General features: G+C 49.3%; 1 long non-coding RNA gene across 1 annotated transcript in view; it reads left to right on the top strand.

Annotated features, from left to right (window-relative positions):
• The first annotated feature begins 3,987 nt into the window (after nt 1-3,987).
• Nucleotides 3,988-21,858, top strand: part of LOC111590573 (uncharacterized) — a 32,265-nt gene continuing 14,394 nt past the window's right edge. The window contains exon 1 of the long non-coding RNA XR_002749706.2: nt 3,988-4,661. This is a non-coding gene — a long non-coding RNA (uncharacterized lncRNA). The remainder of the gene's footprint in view (nt 4,662-21,858) is intronic.

Here is a 21,858-nt window from a genome sequence, read left to right as displayed (position 1 = left end):
CAAAACTGTCAAAATAAGCAGGGAGAACCCTGATATGGAGGACATGCCACAATACATTAGACACCAGATCAAATGTCAGTGTTTGACAAGAACATCTCACAGTGGTGCATAGCATCGATTGAAAAGTTCATCAGAAACAAGCACTTACTGCTTCTATGTTGAGAGTGGGAGTAAGTAACATATACATACGAAGACCAGGGTGTGTCTCCTCTGCCACATCGTCGTTCTAAAACTTGACCATCCAGAAAAACTACGCGCTGCCCTTGGGCACCCCGCCGCGGTCTGCCTATAAATGACCACCACAAATTTTCCTGACCAAATCAGCTCAAAAGTAGTCAGATCAGGCGGTGGGGGACAAGATCTAGTGTGAGTAATAAGACTCAATTAATTATAGTTTTTGTTGCTATCGATCATACTACTTCACAAATTTTTTATGCTATCGGACTACTTCACAAATTTAATAATGGCATTTATATTCAGGTTTATACAATACAAATGCAATTCCAAAATCATGCAAGACATCATCTATCATTTGATCTAAACCTCATAAGTAAATACAAATGGCCCTGAAATATTTACCTCAAAATATCTGTTGTTCCTTGGGGCCTGCATCCCACGATGTTTCACCCTCTAGGGAAACTGAAGAATCAAATGAGTAACATAAATAATTGATCAGTTTCTGCAAATTGGAGTGCTGCCATATTCTTCTCACCTACCCCAACCCCGCATTGACGCCTGATAGATTTGCTCATACTAATTACAAATCTCACAGAAGCAGCACAGACAGCTGTGACTTGTGAGGTGTCCTCCCTAAGCTTCAGGTGCCTTCCTTGGATTGGTCGACAGAGTGGTCTTTCGAGGTGTGATGCTAGTAATTCTTAGTTAGTATTGGAGTCAAGATGTTAGGATGCGCTTAGCTCAATTCTGGAACATAGAACATACTATTAGAAGCAAGGAGAAGTGCCAAATAGTTGGAACATTGTTGAGACTAAATTGACTAATAATGCAATTGTCCTAAATAAATACCTTGGCGGATCAGCACAAAACATGAATAAAATATAGAAATTATTATGCTTCAGATTGTCATACCAGAACATAGCAAAACTGGGACAATTTCTCTTTGGTGTTTTTTTAGGGGCTACACATCACAGCTGACAAATTATATGCTCCAATGCATAGTAAAGGTTTAACTGGAACATATGAATAAAATCGAAAGCAGCATTACTACTATGCTACGACAAGCCAGAAGGTCTGGCCTCAGTACAAACTCTCGGAGGCTCTAAACACTGCACTGGTAGGCTTTGTTTTTGCATTTTTTCAGATAGAGTATCTCAGTGCCAACTCTCACGGCAGGCATACTGCTGCAGAGGGCGGGCGATGTAGTCTATAGAGGGGCGGGTGGGCTCCTGATGCCGGAGCGCGGGGAGTGGCGTGCCACCCACCGTCACGCGCGGCCTTCCAGATCCCATCTCTGCCACCAATTTAGAAATGGACGCCCCAGATGGGGGTTGGAGCTTGAAGAACGTACACCGCAGAAGACGACGAGGCGAGGCGTCTTTCTCCCTGACACTCCTCGATTTAGATGAAGACATGGTCGCACTGGGTTGGGTTCATTTTGACTGTCGCCTGACATACATATATTTAGCAACACAAAAAATGTGTCCTCCTGTATGTCAGCATCATTATCTTTAGGCGACTGCTGCTCGACGGCATCAGACATGCCGACAGCGGTGGCCACATTAGCTGGTGGCTGTCGCTCCCCACGCTCATATGTGTTTATGCTATTATTTTTCTAGGTATGATTTATCCATTGTTCATGTAGTAATTGCCTTAGTAATTACTGCAAAGTAGCAATGGGAAAAGCTTACGAAGGGGTAGCTAGTGTTTTTTCATATTCTTTTAATAACCAAGTCATGCCTCCCCTTGTCGGATCCTATATAGGTTGACTTCTAAAGCTTTTCCCATACTATCATGTATAGAATGTTATATTCAGTGTGTGTCTGCCAATAGAAAAATCCGTCCAGAATTCCTTGATTTGCTATGGGTTCTAGAAAACAAAGTACCTTTGTAGCAAGGAGTCCTACCAAGCGACTCTACTCCTCGTTCTTTCTCCTGGACAGCTTCATGAAGCTGGTATTTGTCAAGAACCTGCACAAGAACATAAAGTAACCACTTTAAGTGATTGCTTTAAAGTTTGAGCTGTTAAAGTTTGAGCTGTTAAAGTGATTGCTTTAAGACAGATCGTGGCGAGCAGAGCTGGTAAGCGAAGACAAGGAGGTCTTAGGCTTCTGCACTTGGGAGAAGAGAGATGATCTTCCCGCGGATCCGTGGCAACGATTTCAAGACAGAGAGCTGATGTTTCCCTATCCCCTGCTTCTGGGACAGATTGAGCACAGATGTTTCCCTATCACCTCGAGTCCTCGACGCATCAGCCAGCGCCCACACCCCCGTTGACAGAGGCGGGTCGAGCAAAAACAAGGAGACCGCGCAAGGGATTGCCGTGAAGCGCGACACCAACGTCGCTTGCGAGCCGCTAAAACCCTAAGCGCCAGCGGCCACGGACAGATCGAGCGGGCACCAGGCAGGCAGCAACCGCGAACAGCAGCGCAGATCGAGGGCGGGTGGGGAAGGGGCAGACGGACCTGAGAATTCAGTGGGGCGGGGCCGCTTCATGGGCTGCTGCTGCTGCCCCCCGGCGGGGGCCATCTGCGGTTTCCCTCGTGGCCTCGTGCTTGCGACGACGGATTGAGCTCGGGGCCGCGTGCGGGGGTACTCCGCGGAGGTCCTCCCGACGTACTTCGCCTACTCGGGATCCGGCTCCGTCAACGCCGAGGTCGTCTACGCCAACTACGACCACAACGAGGATTATGCTTACCTCGCCTCCCGCGGGGTCGACGTCGCGGGCAAGGTCGCGCTCGTGCGGTACGGTGACATCCACTGCGAGAACATGGCGGGCGGGGATTGCGCGTTCGTGGCGGCGATTGCGGCGCGCGGGCGGGCGGATCGCGGCGGGCGGGCGGGAGTAGGGAGGCGCTGGCGCGGGCGTTGGGAGCTGGATTCGCGGCGGATGCGGCCCGCGGGAGCTGGATTCGCGGCGGCTGCGGCGCGCGGAGGACGGCGGGGCGTGAGGTGCGGGAGGCGGTTGCGGAGGATTTTCTCTGGCGCGTGTGGGTAGGGAGCGGGGGCAGTCTACACTGCCCCCTTAATAGTTAGTAGAGATTATAGATTTCCAGGAATTGGGTCGGGGGAGGGAAGGACGGCGGCTTCATTCCAAAAGATGTTAGTGACTTTTTTATAAAAAAATAACGCAGGACGATTGTTGTAATTTGTGCTTTAATATAGTAGTAGAGAAATGATTTCACAACAGAACTCAAATTCACCAATAAAATTGTATGATCCCGATTCATCTTTTTTAGCGGGGTTGGCCTCAAACTCCAGTCCAGTCGGATGGCTCCAGTCCAGCCGGATCCGTGGTTACATCTGCACTGCACACTAGACTAACGCCACGTCAAGATCCGTGCACATCGGGTGAGGTGAGGAGTTTGGTACTGGTCCTAGCTAGTACGTACTACTTACTGATGAGTGAGTGGTGTGGTGTGGCAGTGCCAGACTGCTAGTACGACGACCATGCGACAACGGAGTTGGCTCGTGTGCACGTACGGTACGGATCCCGCGGCTTGGCCCCTCCAGCCCGTGCGCTTATGCAGTAATCACGGGGAAGGGCGCAAGTAACCAAAGCGCCAAACGGAAAGCTGCCAGCCACCCCGGTGGGTTGACGCGGACGCCTGCATTTGGCGCCAGACAGAGACAGCCTCCTCCGACGGCACTGTTCCGTTATTATACTCTGTGCCAGGAGTAATCGCCAACAGGCCCAACAAAAAAAAACAATCATCGCCACAGACAGACACACAGAGAGCTTTCGTGTTCCGCCCACGACGGCCTCATGTAATCACAGCCGAATCATGGCAGCTTGTCCCGGGATGGAATCTAGCGGGCGCCCCACTTTCCGCCCACCGCTGCTCGTTTTTTTAACTGCCTGCCGCCGCAACCGCAACGGCGTGCCGCGTACGTACGGTACGGGCACGGGGCACGTCCACCTCCATTTTTGTCGGCGCACCGGCACCGCGGAGATGCCCAGATTCTTCATTCCTCGTGAGCGGTGAACGGCGGCGGCAGTGAAAGCATCGCCGCACGCATCTTCCGTAGTAGTTCCGTGCCTGCCTCGCCTGCGTGGTTAACCGGCTGATCCCGCCACTCGACCGCCCGAGGGACAGGACACTGCAGGGCCTCTTTCTCTTCCCGGCACCCGCCTCTTTTTCTTCCCGGCACCCGCCAACTCACGGGCGCCGACCGCCGCCGTGCACCCAAGAGGCGCGTTACTCGGGTCACGGGAGACAGCGGCGGCGGCGAACCGGAACGGCGGCCCGGAGGCTGCGGTTAGGCGTACTAACGAGCGCTGAGGGCGAGGGGCGAGCGCACACGCGACAGGAGGACAGGGACAGCGCACGCGGAGCGGGGGCCGGGAGCAAGCACGCGACAGGATCGTCCCCCGGGCGAGTAAACAAATGGAGCAACTTGACCTGCCGAGATCAGCACGGCAGCAGATGCGGTGTGCCTGAGGCCTGTGCTGCCACCGCCCGGCCCCCGATCGCGCGAGGAAGGTACGTCCGGTGAGTTGGCTCGTTTGGGATCGTGCTAGCAGTTTCCTCAAGTTTTTGTTATGGCGACCGTACGCCCACGGCGATCTCACTCGGATTCAGCGCATCGTCCGGGTACGGGTACCCGAGGGAGGGATGGCCGATACCCACCGGCCACCGGCACGAAGGATGAACCCATCCGGCAGTTGGGCCGCCGTGCACGCCTGACCCGGGATTCCCGAGGCCAGCCCGGACTGCGGACAGCGTCACGGCCCATCCCGCCCACCGCACGGCCCAAACGGTCGTTGCGTGTCGCCCCGTGCGCCGTGCCGTGCCTCGGATTCGGGTACCCGTTTCGTTTGCGGAAGCGTGGCACTCAAGCGAGCGCGGACCAAGGACGCAACGCACGTACGTATACTCCTACTACGATCGAGCCAATAAACCGTTAGGCCGTAGTCGTAGGTGCGTGCGATGCGAGCAAGATAGTAGTAAGTACTGCGTAACCCGATTTCGCTGAGAGAGACTAGAACGACTCCCGTGCTTGCTCCACCAACTATTTTGGACACGGCGAAGTGTGTGTGTGTGATAGTTTTGCTCTGTCAAGTGTCATCCAATGTGTTCTACAGGGAAGTCTCTGATCTATATTTATTTTTAAAGCGGTGAAGCTATCTTAAAAAGGTAAATCTGATCCTTAGGTTTAATAATTTAATGATGAACCTATATTTTATGGATATAAACTAGTTAACTATTACCTCTGTTCTCTAATATTATTACCCGCTAGTTTATTTTTAAACTAAAATACGACAAATAAAAAAGAACCAAGAGAGTATTATTTTATAAAAAACATTTTTAGTAGATCTAGAATCGGTATCCTAAACAGACATAAACGGCAAGACATCAACTGGGAACCGACGAACCATATCTCACGCACAGTGGGCTGTGCGGGCTGGATCGGTGGTTCAAACGATATCCAGAAAATCTTGGTGGGCTGACTCCATTGGGCCTAAAAAAACAAAAGAAGTTGAAAATTCCTGAGTTTTTTTTTTCTTGGGAAACTTTTCAGAACTTCGTGGCGTGATTTCTCGTTATAGGGTGCTTTTGCGCCTCACTTCAGAGCAGCGCTGCTTCTTCAAAAATTTAGGTGGAGTTATGGTTTTTTATAAACACCGACAGTGACAGGTAAATACAATCCTTTTAAACTCTATATTCAAGTTGTTTTTCAAAGAATTTAGAACAACAAAAGAGATACTCCAATGACTCGTACAACAGCTCTCAAAACTTTCATAAACCTTTGGAGTTATGGGTTGAACTTCATACAGTTCTAGAGTTAGCGTGTTTGCTAGCTCTGACCAGCTACCATGAGAGCTAAATTGGGCAGTCAAATCCTCTCAATCTCCATTAGTTCTAGAGAAGATTTGAGTTTCCGAACTAGCTCTGGAAGTTTTGCTTTAGAACTATGCCTGTATAAGAAAAATTACAGCTTGCTTGGGATGATGACATCACTTAGAAATGAAATGCAGATAGAACCTACAATCCTAAGTCTGAAGAAAGCTTTCTGCACTTAGGGCTAGTGTCGATACTTGAATCCTCTGGGATTTCCATAGATTAGTGGGATATTAGTTCATTTTTCTCTCAATCCCTGGAAAATCTGGAGGAGATTTAAGTGGTACATCATAAGTTTATTACGCAAATTTGGTGGAATGAACTTATTCCTCGTATTATTATTAATTATTAGTCTATGAGAAATTAAGTGATGATGAATCAACTCAATTAATTTCACAAACCAAATAAGAAAGTGATGAGTAAGAAAATAATGGACTACCTAATTTCTCAAACCAAACACCGAAACTGACTCTTATACTCACAATACGAAAGGCGCACGCGGAGGGAAAAAGCATAAATTCCTCACTTGGCTCCTGGTACAAGCCGATAAACTTCGCGCCAATTGGCGAAGAGAGGTTTCGTTGCTTTCTTAAAAACTGGGTTAACGGGATTCGATTGCCTCAAGAGTCAAGAGGATGCAACATTGGAGGCTAGTTTGGAAGTTAAAATATCGGAGGGAATTAAAGTGGAGAAAATCATCGTCTTATTCAAAATTGAATAAAAAGATGATTTTTGCCACTACAATCTTCTTCGGTTATGACTCCCAAAATAGTCCTAGAAGTTAGATTCGATTGCCTCAAGAGTCAAGAGGATGCAACATTAGAGACTAGTTTGGAAGCTAAAATATCGGAGAGATTAAAGTGGAGAAAATCACCATCTTATTCAAAATTAAATAAAAAGGAGATTTTTGCCACTATAATCTTCTCCGGTTTTGTGACTCCCAAACTAGTCCTTTTCTGCAGTGTCGCAACGCTAGGCAAAGGCGAAAGGTTGCATCGGTGCTCCTGTATGCACAACTTTGAACATCTGAATGGAGGTAAACAGTTTTTTTTTTCTTTTTGTGGCAACAAGCTGAACTCGCCATTGCAGGTTTTCAACTTTGGCGAAAGAAGAACTGGTTTTGGTTCGGGCGAAGCCTTACATCCATAGCATTAGCTAATTGAAAGAGGGCAGTTCGTAGTACTAGCCTACTAGGGCTCGTACCGTCCTACATATATACAGAGAAACGCTGGAATCCACCTCATGGGCTTGTATCTGGACGCAGGCCGCGCCGAACGTCCGTGCGCGCGTACCGCCCAAACTGGTCCCGCCAGCATCGTCGTAATTGGCTCGATAATGCGTGGCGGAGCCGCCGCGACGACGTGCGCGCGGCGCCCATATATATCGTCGATGGTCATCTTTAAGATGACGGATTCGATTAAGATGAGTTCATCTCGTCGGCAGCGTGTACATGGCCGCTGAACTTTCCTAGTGACACCTAGCTTGTCACAATCTGGAACGATCAGTCATCATCGTCTGTCGTTCTACAAGAACGACAACACACAGCGGAGACTTGGACCCGGCGACCGGCCATGCGCATGGATCATTCGCCGACACGGCGCATCAAACCATCCACGCATTCAACTGTGCCAGCTGATGGGATATGCATAGACGACTAGCAAAACACCCAAGAAATTAGCGAGAAAAACCTGACGGCACTTGGAGCACTGCCTGTCAGCTTCTTCTTGCACTCTTATCTTATATATTCCTTCCCGTCCACAAGTATTTGTCATCTATATATCCATGTTTTCTTACCAACAAACAGTTTTGACTAGTCCTATTTGAGTACACTTTCCTTTGACGAATTTACATTATTGTCTAGAGACATGCATCTTGCAAGTTCCAATCTTCTCAGTGTTCTCGTTGGCCAGGGAAAGCTAAAGGCTGAGCCCTAAAGCCAACATAGTAGGTTGAGTCACGACTCATTACCGTATTTTGCTCTTTTCTTAGGACTCGTTCAGTTAGGCTAACTCCAACGCCTCCCCTAATCACTACCGGAATCAGCTCCTTTCCCGTGTGTCCTAAACACACGGCAAAGGCTATTTTACACTCGGCAAAGGCTTTGCCGAGTGTAACACTCGGCAAAGAACGCTCGGCGAACTGTACATCGGCAACAACATCTTTGCCGAGTACTTTTTGTCGGGCATTCGGCAAAGAAAAGTCACCGTCACGGCGCCAAGTGACGGTGACGGATCCTTTGCCGAGTGCCTACGGCGACACTCGGCAAAGACTGGTCCAGTGGACCCCACAACCAGTCCCTGTGCCGAGAGCTCTAGTAGGCACTCGGCAAAGGAGGTTTCTTTGCCGAGTGTCTGGTGGACAGGCACTCGGCAAAGAACCCTCCAGTGGGCCCCTTTGCCAGTATCTTTGCCGAGTGCCTTGGCAAAAGCACTCGACAAAGATGTCTTTGCCGGTTCCCAGGTTTCCTTCTTTGCCGAGTGCCACTGTCAGCACTCGGCAAAGATGGCTTTACCGGTTCCCAGGTTTCCTTCTTTGCCGAGTGCCATGGTCATAGCACTCGGCAAAGCAACCCTTTGCCGAGTGTTACACTCGGCAAAGTGACCAGGATGTCCCTTTTTTATTTGCTTTTGTTGTTCCATCCAAACAAACAAAAGATATATATCATTCACATCACATTATATATCAAGCACATCACAGAATGAACACATTTATCATCAACACCATATATATCACAAAGTCTCACTAAAGTCTCACAAAACAGATCACAAGTCTCACTAAAGTCAGGATCATCACAAAACAGATACAAGTCTGCATCATCACTAACATCACCAAGTATCTCACAAGATAAAGTGTAACTAACATCACCAACACTCATAAAGGTAAGTCTGGATCATCACAAAACAAATCATCAACGAGGTGGGCATCTGGACTGGTTCGGCGAAGGGCTGGACGAAGCATGAGGGTTGTTCGCCGCCGCCGATTGACCCTGCACAGAGAAGAGATTGTATGTGTGAGAACATATGAATATATATCATGCAGTACTAAAATTTTGATACTCACAGGAGTAGTGAACTCTGTAGGGTCAGCTGCAGGGAACAACGGAGGTGGTGGAGCATGACCCTGTGCGGCGCCAAGGCTCTGCATGTACGCGAACATCTCCGCCATCCTCTTCTCCAGCTCCTCACGTTGCCTCCTCTCATCATCTAGCTGAGTCTGTAATATTTCGCCCTAATGTTACGATAATGCAAAGAGAAGATATATAAAAATCAATGAACGATGAATAGATAAGGAATAACCTGGAGTTGCTGGATATGATGCTGTGAGGTGTCCTGCCGAGGTCGTATGGCTGGGCTCGCGCTCGTGCTCCTTGCTCGCACCTGAGAGAGAGTGGGAGTGGAGGACGAGTCGATTGCCCCATCGGCAATCCAGTACCGCCCATGCCTCTTGCCTCCTCCGACCCTCATGAGGACATCTCCGTCGATGTCCTCGGTCCTCGGATCGTAATCTGGCCCATGGACCTCCTTGGCCATGGCGGTGTACTCACTGAGTCGGCTGTGGATGGCGGGGTTGGTGTACGCCTCGGGTCCGTTATCCGGGTTGTAGGTGACGTCGGACGTCGCCTTCCCCTTGTGGGCCATGGCATATGCCGAGAACGTGGAGCAAGGCGCGCCACCATGTGCCGCCGACTGCGAGAAAACCAACGAGATGGTTAGAAATCATGTATAATCGAAAGTTATATACCTAAATAAAAAAGAGCGCGTACCCATGCTTCCGCGTATTTGCCCAGGCTGCGGCTGCCTTGATGGTGGGAGGGACCTTGCATCAGCAAACGCCGTTCCCGGCTAGCGTTGTGCGCCTCATCCCACTCAGCCGAGCACCACCTCTGCACTATCTGCTCCCAGCACTCAGGATGTGCGGCGCACCAATGAGGAATCATCTAAAAAAAATATAAGTACACAGCATATCAGAAGAAAAAAATAAGCATATTTAGTACCAATAATAAAGTTTTGTATTTACCTGCAAGTACTGGTCCGGAGTCAACGACATGGTTCGGGCGTCCTTCTTGTTCACCTTCTCCCCAAGGACGGAGCCGTGGTAAGTGACGATGGCCTGGATGCGCGCCTCGTAGTGCATGTCCACGACGAGCTTCTTACAGCATGTCGTAGACACCACATCCGCCCTGGCCTCGTATCCAGCATCGCACCTGAAGAAATCCTACATACAAAGACGATGTATCCATACATTATTTCAAGAATATGCAACAAATGCGACTTATTAAACAATATAGTGCGAGGAAGACTTACCCACAGCTCTTGCTTCACCCGCTCCGCCTTGTTGAATTGTCTGCCGTCCCGATCTACTGCATCGGGGGCGACGACGTAGTGGTTGAAGGTGTATGCTGGGCTCGTCACTCCGGCGTACTCGACAAGTCCAGGGAAGTGTTCCCGGCATAGAAGGCCGAGGATGCCATTGGGGTTGCGGCCGTGACCCCCTGCAGTCTCCAAAACCATCCAAGACCTGTCCAAGTGATTAAGATGAAGTATTAGTTTCTATTATTAATTTGAACATATAATATGAAAAAGCAGCAACAATATCTAAAGTTACCTACCTCTCTCCATCGGGTCGTATCAACGGACGTCTGTCACGAAGTATGGGTCGCTTAGGGAGGCTCGTGGGACCTCACAGGTAGATACTCCTCGAACCTGAGGAGCCAGAACCTGAGACGTCCTGCTGAGCGGCGTCGTCGTCGTCGTCCTGCTGCGCCGCATCGTCGTCGTCCTGCTGTGCCGCATCGACAGCGGCTTGCTGCTCCACCTGCTGCTGTACGGCGTCGTCCTGCTGCGTCTGCTCCTCCGTCCTACGGGTGCTCCTCCTCCCCCTCCCCCTCCCCCTCCCCCTCCTCGTCCTCGTCCCACCGCCCACCATCTTTGTCCAACAACCTGCAATTAAGAGTAAACAATTAAGCACAGATAAAAAATATGTATTTAGAAACATATGCAAAATAAATGAAATATAGCATTACATCGATTAAAAATAATCTTCATATGTGTCCGGGTTAGCCGGATCATAAGTGTCATCATCACTATCAACCATTTCATAGTCGACATCATCTGAAGGCGCAATTTCATCATTGGCATTGCCTTCAAGTATTTCTAAGTCATTCTCATTTTGCACCTCATCATCCTCGTCATCAACAACCATTTCAATATCTACTTCCATTCCGATCGCTTCGGTTAAGTCTATCTCAAATTGCCCTTCGAGCCCATCTTCTTGGAAGAACTCTCCGTCATATGTGTCCGGGTCTAAGTTATAATCTTCATCGTTTGGAACAGGTAATTTAGCGTGCGGTGATACCTTATACACAACATCCCAACCCTTAAGATGTTGTTTCGTTTGGCACGCATATGGAAGATAATACACTTGTGTGGCCTGTTGGGCCACAATATAGACATCGTCTCCTGGTAAGGTGGAATCCTGTCGAATTTCGACTAGCCCAAGATTAGAATGTGTCCGTCTCGTAACTTCAGGGTCAAACCAATGACATTTGAATATCACTGGAGTAAGAGGTTTGGAACCATAAAAATTGAGCTCATATATTTCTTCAATTCTTCCATAATACTCGACCTTGTCAAGCCCGGGCGTATAGACTCCAGAACACGTGGTTTTTCGATTGGGCCGGCTTCGGTCGTAGCTTGTTGTGCGAAAACGGTATCCATTGACGTCATACCCAGAAAATTTCCTGACCCTATAGGCAAAGCCATTGGCTACTTGTCTCAACTCGGCACTCATAGACAGCTCTCTTTGGCCCTGCAAGTTCAAACACGCTAGATTGTTATATTCTTCGCACGTAAGAGCAACTTCAAATGACAAACTAAGCACGTACCTTACGTTTAAACCAGGAAATGAAATCGGGCAATCCATTTCCCGCACCCTTTCGAAGAAGGGTATCATATTCCTGTGGAGTTGGGTCCCTTGATCGACGCCAGAATTCATGAAGAAATTGCTCCATGTATGGCGTCACCTCTTCAAGGTTGGTCAATACATATAGCATGATATGGCGCCACTCTTCATGTCTCAGGGTCTTGGTGGTCGAACCACTTGCGCTTCCGAGTTGCCCTCGAAAAATGCTGAGGTTCGATTCATTGTCGCCATCATTGTAACGAGGGGGTGGATTATGCACGCTCGGCAGTTTGTCACCATAGTAAGTTGTTGTGAAGTTTGACACCTCCTCCAGTATGTATGCCTCTGCAATGGAAGCCTCGATTTTGCATTTATTTCTACATTTCTTTCGGATAGTCTTTAGACATCTCTCGATTGGATAGCACCAACGTCCCTGCACGGCCCCCCCATTCGTGCCTCATACGGGAGATGAATAATCAAATGCTGCATCGGATTGAAGAAGCCGGGTGGAAAGATCTTCTCCAGCTTACACAGTAACACGGGTGCCATCCTTTCCAAGTCTGCAATCATGGTCCGAGCTAACTCTTTTGCACAAAGCTGGCGGAAGAAATAGCTCAACTCTGCAAGCGCTAGCCAGACATGCTCAGGGACATAGCCTCGAACCATCGCCGGAAGAATTCGTTCAATCCATATGTGGAAGTCATGACTCTTCATCCCTAAGACTCGCAGAGTAGATAAGTTCACCCCCCTACTAAGGTTAGCTGCATACCCATCAGGGAACATTAACATCTTGATCCACTCTAGTACTTCCTTCCTCTGGGCCCTGCTCAGGACGAAATCGGACTTAGGCCTTCTCCATGTCTTACCACCACTAGGCGGCTTCATCTCTTGGTTTGGTCTATCACATAACTCTGCCAGATCCACTCTTGCCTTTACGTTATCCTTTGACTTATCAGGAATCTCCATAATTGTTGCCCAAAGTGCCTCGGCGACATTCTTTTCAGTGTGCATCACGTCAATGTTGTGTGGAAGGAGCAGGTCATCATAATAGGGGAGCCGAGTCAATCCCGACTTATGTGTCCACATATGTTGCTCACCATATCCCACAAAACCACCTTCTGGGTTGGCCACGAGACCATCTATCTCTTCGCGAACTTCGGCACCAGTCATCATTGCAGGTGGGCGGTCTGTCACCACGACACCTTTCGTAAAGTTCTTGATGTCTAGTCGGAATGCATGGTCAGGAGGGAGAAATTGTCGATGTTTATCGAATGACGAATATTTGCCACCCTTCTTCAACCAAATGAACCTAAGAGCTTCCTTGCAAACTGGGCATGGGAACTTACCGTGAACACACCAGACGCAAAATAGCCCGTACGCCGGAAAGTCATGCATGGAGTACTGGTACCAAACATGCATTTTGAAGTTTGTCTTCGTAGCTCAGTCGTACGTCCATACCCCTTCCTCCCAAGCACGGACCAATTCATCAATCAAAGGCTCCATGTACACGCCCATTTTATTCCCCGGGTGTCCAGGAATTATCAACGACACAAATATGTTCTGTCTTTGAAAGCATACGCCGGGGGGGGAGATTGATGGGGATAACGAACACAGGCCAACATGTGTATGGGGCAGCGGTCATTCCATAGGGATTGAACCCATCTGTGGCCAGCGCAACACGAACATTACGAGCCTCTTTAGCTTTCTCATGGTGAATGACATCAAAGTGGGTCCATGCTTCACCATCGGATGCGTGAACCATCTTGTCAGGATTGTATCGTTTGCCTTTTTTGTGCCATGTCATCTGTTTCGCGGATTCCTCTGTCATGTATAGACGCTGGATCCTCGGTATGAACGAAAGGTGGCGTAGGATTGTCACGGGGATGTCGAGCTGCCTCTTTTGTCCATCACCAGAGTCTACCTCCATGAACCTAGACGATTTACACTTCGGACAGTACTTTGCCTCAGTGTGTTCTTTCCTAAATAGGACGCAGCCCTTCGGACAAGCATGTATCTGCTCATACGTCATCTTGAGTGCACGAAGGAGTTTCTGTGCCTCGTACATGCTCTTTGGGAGAACGTGATCCTCCGGAAGCAGGCTGCCAATAACTGTCAACAAACCATCGAAGGCGTCTCGACTCATGCTATACTGCGACTTGAACGCCATTATACGCCCAATGGCATCCAGTTGAGAAACCTTTGTCTTGCCGTGAAGGGGTTTCTGTGCCGCGTCAAACATGTCGTAGAATGCCTTTGCGGTCGCCTCTGGCTCGTCCTCCGTACATCCTTCGGTGAACTGTGCCTCGTGATAGTCGTTCAACATGTCCGCTACCCCGGCATCAGCATCGTAATCCTCGACGCGTTGTCTCACCACCTCCTCTCTCGTGCGATGCGCTTCACCATGGAAGATCCACCGAGTATAGTCCGGCGTAAATCCATTCTTCCAAATATGTTCTACCATGGCCTTCTTTGGTTTTCTTTTCCAGTTGTCACATTTGCTGCACGGACAAGGGACTAGGCTAGCTCCTTTAGCAGCTTCGCCATATGCCCGTTCCACGAAAGCATCGGTCTTCCTAATCCATTCTGGGGTGACATCATTACGTCGAACGCGGCCCGTGTACATCCACTCACGGTCCTCCATCCTCTAACATATATAACCGAGTATAGTTTAATATAGACATGTAATGCATGTATACTACGTTCCTACCTTCTAATAGGTGATGATAGGTCCTAATCCCACCCGCGGTTGCGTAGATGGAGTTAGTTTCCATGCTCTACTCCGATCCGAGATAGAATTTCGGCAGCACCTACCCGTTGTTCTCCGGATACACGTCCTGACAGGGAGAGTGTACTGTCCGGAGAACAACAGGGAGGTGACGCCGAAACTCTATCTCGGACCGGAGTAGAGCATGGAAACTAACACCATCTACGCAACCGCAGACTGTCCAAAAAACGTGGACAATTCGAAACTGATACATTTGTAGATATGTAAAGATCTGCATATCTACACCGTATCTCTTTCGAACGGGAGACGCCTAACTGGGTTATGTGATCTACGACCATGATGCAGATGTAGAGGTTATACCTAGGGTGACGGTGGAATCAGGCTAGCGGGGCTGTGGCGGGTCGGTGCAGTGGCGACGCGACGCGGTGCAGGCAGACCCGCAGTGGCTAGGAAGACAAGTATCTTCTCTGTAAAAAATAAACAAGCATGTCAAAAAAATCGGCAGCACTTCCCCTGTACGGGGAGGTTTCCAAAACCTGCAAATAGATCTAACAGCACGATGGCTGACACGCACATATACAAACGACACGATGAATGCAAGTCACATCTCTATATTGTGAGTTGTCATAATTAGATTTGAATCTCAAAACTAGAAGTTAAAACATACTCTAAAATTAGAAGTTAATAAACATAAATATTTTCAAATGTTGATATGAGTGAATTGTTTTGTTTCTCCTTTCTCTCATGAATTAAGCATTAGTATGTGAAATTTGAATTGAATTCGAATTTATAAATTGAAATACAAAAGAAATAAAAACAGAAAGTAAAATAAAACAAGAAACAAAGGGGAATATACCAGCTGGGAGGCCGGCGGCGCGACGACGGTGGCGGTGGTCGCCACGGGCGCGCGACGACGGCGGTGGGCGCGGCGGTGCTCGCCGTGCGAGACGACGACGGTGGGCGCGGCGGGCGCGACGGCCGTGGGCACGGTGGGCGCGGCGAGCGACCGGCGGTGCTCGCCGCGGGCGCGACGGCGGGTGGCGGCGCGACGGTGGGCGGCGGTGCTCGCCGCGAGCGTGAAAGCGGGCAGCGGTGCTCGCCGCGGGCGCGACGGCGGGCGGCTCGACGGCGGGTGGCGGCGCGACGGCGGGCGACGGCGGCGAGCGAGCGAGCGTGAGAGAGATAGTGAGAGTGAGAGAGAGACAGTGAGTGAGGGCGCCGTAACGCTATTAAAACGTTCTTTGCCGAGTGCCCGCGATCCGGCACTCGGCAAAGATTTTTTAAAAATTAAAAAATAAACTTTGCCGAGTGCTGGATCTCGGGCACTCGGCAAAGTCGCCTTTGCCGAGTGCTGGATCTCGGGCACTCGGCAAAGTCGCCTTTGCCGAGTGCTAGCTGTAGAGCACTCGGCAAAGATGTGTTGTACAGACTTTGCCGAGTGCTCAAGGACAGGCACTCGGCAAAGTTGTCTTTGCCGAGTGCTAACTGGACAGCACTCGGCAAAGTATTTTTTATTTTTTTTATTTTTGGCAACCAAACTTTTTGTGGTGTGTTCCTACACTATGTAGACCTACATGTATCATTTGTGGATAATTTTAACAGAGTTTTCAATCGTTAGTAGATTTTGTTCGTTTATTTGAATTTCTTCGGAAAATTTAGATTTGAACTGTAGGTCACTCGAAACTTGGAAAACCGTGCATGCAAAAATGATATTCATGTTACTTAGCATAAGTTACGACCGATTCCAGGAGCGGACCGGAAACTTCGAGCAACATGCTCACTAAACATGGCCGTGAACTTGCCATACACATGTTTAAAAATTGTATAAAACACAAACAAAGTCAGAAAATCCTGAAACTTATCCACGTGTCATGATATCATATGTACAGGCTGCGATAAAAATTTTAGAATGTTTGGAGAAAGTTGTGGGACACTATGTGTAGAAACCTAGGAGAACTACATTGAAACTCTATGATTTCATGTGTAGTTCTCCTAGGTTTCTACACATAGTGTCCCACAACTTTCTCCAAACATTCTAAAATTTTTATCGCAGCCTGTACATATGATATCATGACACGTGGACAAGTTTCAGGATTTTCTGACTTTGTTTGTGTTTTATACAATTTTTAAACATGTGTATGGCAAGTTCACAGCCATGTTTAGTGAGCATGTTGCTCGAAGTTTCCGGTCCGCTCCTGGAATCGGTCGTAACTTATGCTAAGTAACATGAATATCATTTTTGCATGCACGGTTTTCTAAGTTTCGAGTGACCTACAGTTCAAATCTAAATTTTCCGAAGAAATTCAAATAAACGAACTAAATCTACTAACGATTGAAAACTTTTTTAAAATTGTCCACAAATGATACATGTAGGTCTACATAGTGTAAGAACATGCCACAAAAATTTTGAGAGACAAAATAAAAAAAAATAAAAATATACTTTGCCGAGTGTCCAGAGATGACACTCGGCAAAGTATGCTTTGCCGAGTGCCTACTATGTGGCACTCGGTACAGAACCTCTTTGCCGAGAGCCAACGGCTGGCACTCGGCAAAGACTGACGGCCGTCAGCTTTGGGACGGCCGCTGACGGCCGTTTGCCGAGAGCCCCCTTTGCCGAGTGTTTGACACTCGGCAAAGTTGTCTTTGCCGAGTGTCGTCCTGTGCCGAGTGTTCAGCACTCGGTAAAGCACGCTTTGCCGAGTGCCTAACTTTACCGAGTGCGGCACTCGGCAAAGCCTTCTTTGCCGAGTGCCCGACAAAAGGCACTCGGCAAAGAGGCCAACACTCAGCAAAGCATCGGATTCCGGTAGTGAATGGGGAGGGGAAGGTCGGGAGGAGGGTTGAGTTCCGATGCCCTGGCACTAGGGATGAAAGTAGGATGGGAAAATCTCGAACCGACCGTTATCGTATAACCGATTTTGTTAATTTTGTCGTGATCGTTTTCGAACCCGACTTAAAAAACGAAAACGGAACGAAAACGAGATATGTAAAACGGTAAATGGAAACGGTAGAAATGTTTTCCCGACCGTTTAACCGGGATCTCGTTTTTAATCGGGATGATCCCGTTTTATATACCGTATTTTGTAATTCGGAAAAACTTCAATATAACCTGCTCCACTCCAGACAGCGACAACTTCTAGGCCCAGCCCATCTAAGCGCCAACCTAAAAACCTAAAACACATCACACCGCCGCCAACTCCCTCACTCCAGACTCCACGCCGCGCGCGCCGCTACTGCTTATGCTTGCTTTCTGCAATCCTGCAGCGCGCCGTCGCTACAGCCTACTGTTTGCAGCTTGCTTCCTGCTGCATCGCTACTGCTTGCTTCCTGCAGGCTGCAGCGCGCGCGCCGCTGCTGCTGCTTGCACACAGCTATTGCAGCTGAGAGCACCTAGAGGGGGTGAATAGGTGATCCTGTAAAATCAAAGATTAAATAGCCACAAACTTGATTATCAAGATGTTAGTAAAATCAAGTGGCTATGGAACACGCTCGTGCGGACAAAACGATCACAAGAAGCAACACACGAGACACGTGATTTTTATCCCGTGGTTCGGCCAAGTAACACTTGCCTACTTCCACGTTGTGGCGTCCCAATGGACGAGGGTTGCACTCAAACCCTTTCAAGCGATCCAATGATCAACTTGAATACCACAACTTTCTTCCTTATAGTCTTTCTCCCGTTTGTGAGGAAACTCCACAGATTGGAGCCTCTCGCTCTTACAAGTTTGTCACAAGAGAAACACAGTAGTAAGAGAGGAAGAGCAACACATGCAAGACTTAAATTCGCAGCACACACACGCACGCAAGCCAAGACTTGAGCTCAAAAACACCGCACAGGGAGTACGCAACTCAAACGGAGCTCAAATCACTAACACAATCGATCAAATGCGTGGAGGCGGAGTCTGGGAGTCTTAGAATGTTTCTTGTAAGCTTGGTAAAGTGCTCCATGCGCCTAGGGGTTCCTTTTATAGCCCCAAGGCAGCTAGGAGCCGTTGGAGGCCAACTTGGAAGGCCAATCTTGCCTTCTGTCGAGTGGTGCACTGTAACATCCCAAAATTTCAACCTAAGGTTTGGAACCCTAATCTCCTAAACCCCCCTTTATTTTTTTATCTCTCCCTAAACTTCACCCCTTAGGTCATCTCATCATATGCATACACTTTGATTGTTAGAAGCACTTCACATAGATTATTTTTAACACCTAAGATTATTTAGCAAATTGTTGTTCAAAAGAAAAGAAGATGGAAATAGAAAATATAAATGAGAAATAGAAAACAGAAAAAGAAAAAAAAGAAAAACACTCCCCCCTCGGCTCGGCCGTTTCCGGCCCAAGCCACCCTCCCCCTCTCGCACGCCCGCTCCCCCCCTTCTCCCTTCCGCGGCCCAAGCAGCCCAAATAGCGCGCCCGCACCCGCGCCTGACAGCTCGGCCCCGCCCGTCAGCGACCGGCTCCCCTCTCCCTCTCACGTCGCTCTCCCGCTGGCAGCCCGGGCCCGCTCGTCAGATCCCTCGTCCCGCCCATGCCTTCACCGGCGCGTTCGCCGCCGACCACCGCCCACCCCGTCTCCTCGCCATTAACGCGTGCACCAGCTCGGTTGGCACCATGCGCCCCCTCTCACTGTGCCCGAGCCGTCCCCTCACCCCCCCGCCTGCCCGAGCCATCCCATCGCCGTTTGCGCCATCACCGCCATCATGGCGAGCTCGTCGGCGTTTGTCGTCCCTCCTTCCTCCCCCCTCCCCGGACGCCTATAAAAGGGACCGCCCGAACTCCGCCTTCGCCACACCAGCCTTAACTACCTCCCCCTCCCCTTCCCGAGCCCGATTGAGCCAGCGCCGCCGCATCCTCCCTTCGCTCCGGTGAGCTCCATCCTCCCCTCTCCAGTAGCGTGTGGTCAAATTACTCTAGCTCCTAAGGTTCGTCGCTCTGTCACGATCTTAGCGCGCACCTGCTCGTCGCCTATTGCGCCCGGTGGCCTCGCCGGCGACTTCACCGCCGCGAGCGCCCGCCACCCACCGTGGACCGGCCACCTAGGCCTCCACCAGTCAAATTGACCCCACCTCCGTGACCCCCTACCCCTGCCCGTGCCTCGCCACCACTTCCCCATCGCAAAACCGGACCCACGGCGGAGAACCGCCGCGGGGTTTCAACGGCGGTCGAACCCCGGCCGACTCCTCCCTCCCCCGTCGCTGTTTCGCGCCGTCAGCCCCCCCTTCCTCTGGCATGTGGGCCCGCGCCACGGCGTCGTCCCCACGCCGTCTCCCCCACTGGTGGGCCGAGTGGGCCGCCTGCCCATGCGACCGCGCGCGCGCTCGCGCTCGGCTGGGCCAAAAACACCCCGGCTCAGCTAGCTGAGAAACCTTTTCTCTTTTTCTTTTCCCATTTCTTTTTCCCATTTTCACATACATAATTATATGCTGATATTTTATGCACCAAAAATAGTTTAAATGAATTATAGGGCACAAAAATAATGAGGTATAAGAATTGGCACACCCCACTAAGTCACCATGATTGATGTATTGTTCTTATCTGTGCTTGTTAGCGGAAGAGGGATCTGATCCTCCAGAATTTGTAGCTCCGGAAGAAGGGCAGGAACCCGACCCCTCCGAGATAAATATTTTGTGCCAGGAAAGCTTCGACGAAGGCAAGTCCATCCTTCCCTTGATGCATAATTTACCTATTCTCTCTACCACTACCTAAGCCGAGATTAAGGGATGGATTTAATTGCATGGTGAGCAGAGAGATAGCCCGCATTAACTAACATCCTTTGATCACAAGATATGGGATGGGAAAAAGGGGCAGTGGTTTTAACCTAACGATGCTTTCAAAAAGTGTGCGATGAAGTGTATTCACCCTCATCACCTTGCGAATGGGATGATCAGGGACTCCCTGGTTTAGGGGAGGGCCTAAGGTGATGGCTCAGCTGGTTTAGGCGTGAGCAGAAGGATTGTCCTCTCACATAAGGACCGGTTTGTCATCCTTCATAACCTGTACTCATGAAAAGTACAACCACTCGAGGCTATGTGGGCAGTCACTCGATCTGAACTCGTACGGTCCAACCCTAGGGTTATGAAGGCTAGGGAGCACCGGGAGGATAAGGAGGGGGAATGTTTTGTCCGGTTTGGACATGGCGGTGGCCTGACTCCTTTCGGTATAACCGTTAAGGTTAGGACGTGCGAGGAAGGAAAGAGATTCGGATTCGGATCTTATTGGCCATGAGATCGCAGAGCCAGACTAGTGGGTAAAGTGTACCCCTCTGCATAGAGTTTAAACCTATTCGAATAGTCTGTGTCCACTGGAATGGACGAGTCTGGTGTGGTATGACAATTAGTGTTTTGCAACAACCGTGAACAGGGAAATATGTGTGTGTGAGTGTGTTTCTGGAAAAGAAAATGGTGCCACGGGAGCGGGAAGCTAAGTGGTGGTTAAGCAACGTGTTATTTCTATTTCATTGGGGAAAACCCTAAAGGTATTGCCTTTCTCTGAGAAAAAGAAGAGTGACTTCAACTCCACCATATGAAGCATGTATGATATAGGTCTCTTTCTCCTTACGGGAGCGGGGTGGGCTTGCAGAATACCTAGTGTATTCACCCAGATTTATTCATGTTTTTCAGCAGCTGAAGACTTCTTTTCTGCTATGCTTGATTGAGGGGGCTGTGTCTTCACCCAGTTCTGCCTGTGGCTTGGGCTAATTTATCTTCTACTGCGCTTTGTATTTTCTGGCTCTCTCTCGAGCTTGTACTCTGGTATTGTAATAACTCTTATTGAACTCTGTACTATTTGAAGTAAGGAATGTGGTTCTAGCCTCCTGGGACTAGTAATTGTATCACATTTGAGTCCCAAAGGATCAGGCGCTTCAGGTGGTATCAAAGCCCATAGGACTGGCTGTAGACCGCAGCCCTGACTTTAAAAGTTGCCTTAACAAGAAAACACCTCTTACCCCTAAGAAAAACCTTCTCTCCTTTCCCCGATATTAACAGACCCTTCTTTTCTCCTACCAGATGGAAGGCTCTTGGGTCATTAAGACATCCTACTGCTCAGAGGAGGAAGGATTTCCTCACCTCTTACGGAGTTGCGCGCTACGCATGGGGATCCGCAAGAAGCCGGAATATGTCTGGAAGGAATACCGTGAAAATGGAGTGGAGAAGTGCTCTATGGCGGTCTACCTGGGAGAAAGCCGAAGTTACCCAAACCACCCTCCCTTCCAAGTCACCTTC

This window comes from Zea mays, chromosome 1, assembly GCF_902167145.1.
Source record: "Zea mays cultivar B73 chromosome 1, Zm-B73-REFERENCE-NAM-5.0, whole genome shotgun sequence".
In the NCBI taxonomy this organism is placed as follows: Eukaryota; Viridiplantae; Streptophyta; class Magnoliopsida; order Poales; family Poaceae; genus Zea; species Zea mays.
The sequence above is the reverse complement of the archived record's forward strand: the minus strand, read 5'-3'. Positions and strand labels throughout refer to the sequence as shown.